Source organism: Arachis stenosperma, chromosome 3, assembly GCF_014773155.1.
Source record: "Arachis stenosperma cultivar V10309 chromosome 3, arast.V10309.gnm1.PFL2, whole genome shotgun sequence".
NCBI lineage: Eukaryota > Viridiplantae > Streptophyta > Magnoliopsida > Fabales > Fabaceae > Arachis > Arachis stenosperma.
The window spans coordinates 77304770-77311310 of record NC_080379.1 but is presented as its reverse complement, the minus strand read 5'-3'; the positions used below and the strand labels follow the sequence as shown (position 1 = coordinate 77311310).

The 6541-nt window shown below is 39.8% G+C and overlaps 1 non-coding gene across 1 annotated transcript; it reads right to left on the bottom strand.

The window, feature by feature from the left end:
* Window positions 1–227: 227 nt before the first annotated feature.
* On the bottom strand, window positions 228–335 carry LOC130972422 (small nucleolar RNA R71). Its single transcript, XR_009083591.1, has one exon. It is a non-coding gene; the product is annotated as a small nucleolar RNA R71 (small nucleolar RNA).
* Between the last annotated feature and the right edge of the window lie 6206 nt (window positions 336–6541).

The window sequence follows — 6541 nt, the reverse complement described above, 5'->3', positions numbered from 1 at the left end:
TTCCATCAGAAGATCCCTATCAAATTTTAACTGAGTTCTTGCAGATCTATGATACTGTTAAGACTAATAGAGTAGATCGTGAAGTATATAGGCTCATGCTTTTCCCTTTTGCTATAAGAGACAGAGCTAGAACATGATTAGACTCACAACCTAAAGATAACCTGGACTCTTGGGATAAGCTAGTCATGTTCTTCTTGGCCAAGTTCTTTCCTCCTCAAAAGCTGAGCAAGCTTAGAGTGGATGTTCAGACCTTCAAGCAAAAAGATGGTGAATTCCTCTATGAAGCTTGGGAAAGATACAAGCAGTTGACCAAAAAATGTCCTTCTGACATGCTTTCAGAATGGACCATCTTGGATATATTCTGTGATGGTCTGTCTGAATTGTCTAAGATGTCATTGGACCATTCTGCAGGTGGATCCATTCACCTAAAGAAAATGTCTGCAGGTGGAATCCTGTGAGTAATAGGACGCCTCAGAACAGGGGAGTTCTTGAAATTGATGCTCTGAATGCCATATTGGTTCAGAACAAAATGTTGACTCAGCAAGTCAACATGATTTCTCAAAGTCTGAATGGATGGCAAAATGCATCCAACAGTACCAAAGAGGCATCTTCTGAAGAAGAAGCTTATGATCCTGAGAACCCTACAATGGCAGAGGTGAATTACATGGGTGAACCCTATGGAAACACCTATAATTCCTCATGGAGAAATCATCCAAATTTCTCATGAAAGGATCAACAAAATCCTCAACAAGGCTTTAATAATGGTGGAAGAAACAGGTTTAGCAATAGCAAGTATTTTCCATCATCTTCTCAGTAACAGACAGAGAAATTTGAGCAGAGCCTCTCTAGCTTAGCAAACATAGTCTCAGATCTATCTAAGGCCACCTTATGTTTCATGAGTGAAACAAGATCCTCCATTAGAAATTTGGAGGCACAAGTGGACTAGCTGAGTAAGAAAATTACTGAAACTCCTCTTAGTGCTCTCCCAAGCAATACAGAAGAGAATCCAAAAAGAGAGTGCAAGGCCATTGATATTATCAAAATGGCCGAATCCAAGGAGGAAGGGGAGGATGTGAATCCCAATGAAGAAGACCTCATGGGACATCCCTCAGACAGAAAGGAGTTCCCTATTGAGGAACTAAAGGAATCTGAGGCTCATATAGAGACCATAGAGATTCCATTAAACTTCCTTCTGCCATTCATGAGCTCTAAGAACTATTCTTCCTCTGAAGAGGATGAAGATGTAACTGAAGAGAAAGTTGCTCAATATCTAGGAGCCATCATGAAGCTGAATGCCAAGTTGTTTGGTAACGAGACTTGGGAAGAAGAACCTCCCTTGCTCATTAGTGAACTAAATACATGGGTTCAGCAAACTTTACTTCAATAAAAACAAGATCCTGGTAAATTCTTAATACCCTGTATCATAGGCACCATGACCTTTGAGAAGGCTCTATGTGACCTGGGGTCAGGTATAAATCTTATGCCACTCTCTGTAGTGGAGAAGTTAAGGATCTTTGATGTACAAGTTGCAAGAATCTCATTAAAGATGGCAGACAAGTCAATAAAACAAGCTTATGGATTGGTAGAGGACGTGTTGGTAAAGGTTAAAGGCCTTTATATCCTTGATGATTTCATAATCTTAACAACTGGGAAGGATGAGAATGAATCCATCATTCTTGGAAGATGATGAGCGGATAATTTATACGCTTTTTGGCATTGTTTTTAGTATGTTTTTAGTATATTTTAGTTAGTTTTTATTATATTTTTATTAGTTTTTAGTTAAAATTCACTTTTCTGGGCTTTACAATGAGTTTGTGTATTTTTCTGTGATTTCAGGTATTTTCTGGCTGAAATTGAGGGACCTGAGCAAAAATCTGATACAGAGGCTGAAAAGGACTGCAGATGCTGTTGGATTCTGACCTCCCTGCACTCAAAGTAGATTTTCTGGAGCTACTGAAGTCCAATTAGCGCGCTCTTAATTGCATTGGAAAGTAGACATCCTGGGCTTTCCAGCAATGTATAATAGTCCATACTTTTCCCGAGATTTGATGGCCCAAACCGGCGTTGCAAATCAGCTTTAGAATTCCCAGTGTTTAACGCCGGAACTGGCACAAAAATTGGAGTTAAACGCCCAAACTGGCATCAAAGCGGGCGTTTAACTCCAGAAAAAGTCTCTACACATGAAAGCTTCAATGCTCAGCCCAAGCACACACCAAGTGGACCCCGGAAGTGGATTTTTATGTCATTTACTCATTTTTGTATACCCTAGGTTACTAGTTCATTATTAATAGGACCTTTTGATATTGTATCTCTACCTCATGACACATTACACGTTTCTTATTGTATCTTCTACGGCATGAGTCTCTAAACCCCATGGTTGGGGGTGAGGAGCTCTGCTGTGCCTTGATGGATTAATGCAATTACTACTGTTTTTCATTCAATCACGCTTGCTTCTATTCTAAGATATCACTTGTTCCTCAACTTAATGAATGTGATGATCCGTGACACTCATCATCATTATCACCTATGAACGTGTGCCTGACAACCATCTCCGTTCTACCTTAGATTGAGTAGATATCTCTTAGATTCCTTAATCAGAATCTTCGTGGTATAAGCTAGAATTGATGGCGGCATTCAAGAGAATCCGGAAGGTCTAAACCTTGTCTGTGGTATTCTGAGTAGGATTCAGGGATTGAATGACTGTGACGAGCTTCAAACTCGTGATTGTGGGGCGTTAGTGACAGACGCAAAAGGATCACTGGATTATATTCTGACATGATCGATAACCGACAGATGAATAGCCGTGCTGTGACAGAGCGCGTTGAACATTTTCACTGAGAGGATGGGAGGTAGCTATTGACAACAGTGAAACCCTACATACAGCTTGCCATGGAAGGAGCCTTGCGTGTATGAAGAAGAAGACAGAGATAGAGCATCTCCAAAACCTCAACATGTTCTCCATTACTGCAAAACAAGTATTTATTTCATGTTCTTCTACTTTTCACAATTAAACCTGAGAATTATTGATCTCCTGACTAAGAGTTACAAGATAACCATAGCTTGCTTCAAGCCGACAATCTCCGTGGGATCGACCCTTATTCACGTAAGGTATTACTTGGACGACCCAGTGCACTTGCTGGTTAGTTGTGCGGAATTGCAAAAAGTGTGATTGCAATTTTGTGCACCAAGTTTTTGGCGCCGTTGCCGGGGATTATTTGAGTTTGGACAACTGACTGTTTATCTTGTTGCTTAGATTAGGACTGTTTTATTTTTGTTGGTTTAGAGTCTTTTATTTGAGTTTAGTTTCATATTTTAGGTTTGGTGTCAATTGCATGCTTTTGTTTTCTTTTAATTTTTCGAATTTGCATGTCCTTATTCCTTTCTTGATCTTTAAAAAATTCTAAGTTTGGTGTCTTCTTTGTGTTTTCCTTTAAAATTTTCGAAAATTTGTGCTTGATTTTCTAAAAATTTTAAGTTTGGTGTCATTTTTTTGTTTTTCCCTCTCATTTCAAAAAAAAAAAGATCAAATCTTTTTCAAAATAATTTTCAATCATATCTTTTTAATTGATTACTTAATTTAGTTTCCAATTTGCTTTGATTTTATTCTCTTTTGGTTTTCGAATTCTTATTTTATTTTGTATTTATTTTATTTTATTATTTTCGGTTACTTTTTAAAAAAAATAAAATAAAATAATATCCGCATCATCTCCCGTTCTCCATCATAGACCTAAGTAGAATTGAGCAGTCCAGAAGGACTCTGGGGTCATATGCTAACCCCATTACAGTTGCATATGGGAGTAGCATCTGTATACCTCCCATTAAAGCAAGCAGCTTTGAGCTAAATCATCAACTCATCATCATGGTGCAACAAAATTGCCAGTATTCCGGTCTTCCACGGGAAGAACCTACTGAGTTTCTGGCACAATTCTTACAAATTGCTGACACAGTACGTGATAAAGAGGTAGATCAGGATGTCTACAGACTATTACTGTTTCCATTTGCTATAAAAGATCAAGCTAAGAGGTGGTTGAATAACCAACCTACAGCAAGCATAAAGACATGGAGATAGTTATCAGACAAATTCCTGAATCAATTCTACCTTCCAAAAAGGATGACACAGCTAAGGCTGGACATCCAAGGCTTTAAACAAGAGGATAATGAATCCCTTTATAATGCCTGGGAGAGGTACAGAGGTATGCTAAGAAAATGCCCCTCTGAAATGTTTTCAGAGTGGGTATAGTTAGACATCTTCTACTATGGGCTTACAGAAAAAGCTCAGATGTCTCTAGACCACTCAGCTGGTGGATCTATACATATGAGGAAGACGATTGAAGAGGCTTAAGAGCTCATAGATACTGTTGCTAGAAATCAACATCTATACTCAAGTAATGAGTCCTCTACAAAAGAAAAAGCTATGGCAGTAACTACTGATCCTAATCCTCAAGAACAGATTGTTGAGCTTAATCAGAAATTACTCCTGATGACAAAACAGTTGGCAGAATTTAAAGAGATGCTCCAAGAAACTAAAATTGCTAACAAGAACATAGAATCACAGTTGAATCAGACAAAACAGCAGTTATCTAAACAGATAACAGAAGAATGCCAATCAGTTCAACTGAGGATTGGGAAGACATTGAATAACACTGCTCAAAGTAGCAAAAAGCCAAGAAAGGAACAATTGACAGAGGATAACCAAACCACTGCCCAAAATCCCTCTGAGGACAGTAAGAGCCCAGAGAGGAATACTCCTGGCGTTCAAACGCTAGAAAGGGGGGAAAAGCTGGTGTTAAACGCCCATTCCTTGCCCAGTTCTGGTGTTCAAACGCCAGAAAAGGGGGAATAGTTGGCGTTAAATGCCCATTCCTCACCAGTCCTAGCGTTCAAATGCCAATGGGGAATCAGACACCTGAGAGTGCTGATAGTAACCGCTCTAAAAAGGCTTCTCCAACCATCTCTGTAAGGAATAAATCTGCAGCAACTAAGGTTGAAGAATATAAAGCCAAGATGCCTTATCCTCAGAAACTCCGCCAAGCGGAACATGATAAGTAATTTGCCCGCTTTGCAGACTATCTAAGGACTCTTGAAATAAAGATTCCGTTTGCAGAGGCACTTGAGCAAATACCTTCTTATGCTAAGTTCATGAAAGAGATCTTAAGTCATAAGAATGATTGGAGAGAAATTGAAAAAGTGTTTCTCACTGAAGAATGCAGTGCAGTTATTCTGAAAAGCTTACCAGAAAAGCTTCAAGATCCAGGAAGCTTTATGATACCATGCACATTAGAAGGTGCTTGCACCAAGACAGCCTTGTGTGACCTTGGAGCAAGTATCAATCTAATACCTGCATCCACTATCAGAAAGCTTAGGTTGACTGAAGAAGTCAAACCAACCCGGATATGTCTCCAACTTGCTGATGGCTCCATTAAATATCCATCAGGCATAATTGAGGACATGATTGTCAAGGTTGGGCCATTCGCCTTTCCAACTGACTTTGTTGTGCTGGAAATAGAGGAGCACAAGAGTGCAACTCTCATCCTAGGAAGACCTTTCCTAGCAACTGGACGAACTCTTATTGATGTACAAAAAGGGAAAGTAACCCTGAGAGCAATGAGGATGAGTTAAAGTTGAATGCTGTCAAAGTTATGCAGCATCCAGACACATCAAATGACTGCATGAGCACTGACATTATTGACTCTTTGGTGGAAGAAATCAATATGACTAAAAGTCTAGAATCAGAGCTAGAGGACATCTTCAAGGATGTTCATCCTGATCAGGAGGAACCAGGGGAAACAAAAGAATTTTTGAAAATTCCTCAGGAGGAGGATAAGCCTCCCAAACCTGAGCTCAAACCACTACCACCATCCCTAAAGTATGCATTTCTGGGAGAGGGTGACACTTTTCCAGTGATCATAAGCTCTACTTTAAATCCACAGGAAGAGGAAGCACTAATTCAAGTGCTAAGGACACAGAAGACAGCTCTTGGGTAGTCCATGAGTGATCTTAAGGGCATTAGCCCAGCAAGATGCATGCACAAGATCCTATTGGAGGATAATGCCAAACCAGTGGTTCAGCCACAAAGGCGGCTAAATCCAGCCATGAAGGAGGTGGTGCAGAAAGAGGTCACTAAATTACTAGAGGCTGGGATTATTTATCCCATTTCTGATAGCCCCTGGGTGAGCCCTGTCCAAGTTGTCCCCAAGAAAGGAGGCATAACAGTGGTTCATAATGAAAAGAATGAACTGGTTCCTACAAGAACAGTTACAGGGTGGCGTATTTGTATTGACTACAGAAGGCTCAAACAGCCACCAGAAAGGATCATTTTCCTTTACCATTCATAGACCAAATGCTAGAAAGACTAGCTGGTCATGATTATTACTGCTTTTTGGATGGCTATTCAGGTTACAATCAAATTGCAGTAGATCCTCAGGACCAAGAGAAAACAGCATTCACTTGCCCTTCTGGCATGTTTGCCTACAGAAGAATGCCTTTTGGTCTGTATAATGCACCTGCAACTTTTCAGAGATGCATGCTATCCATCTTCTCT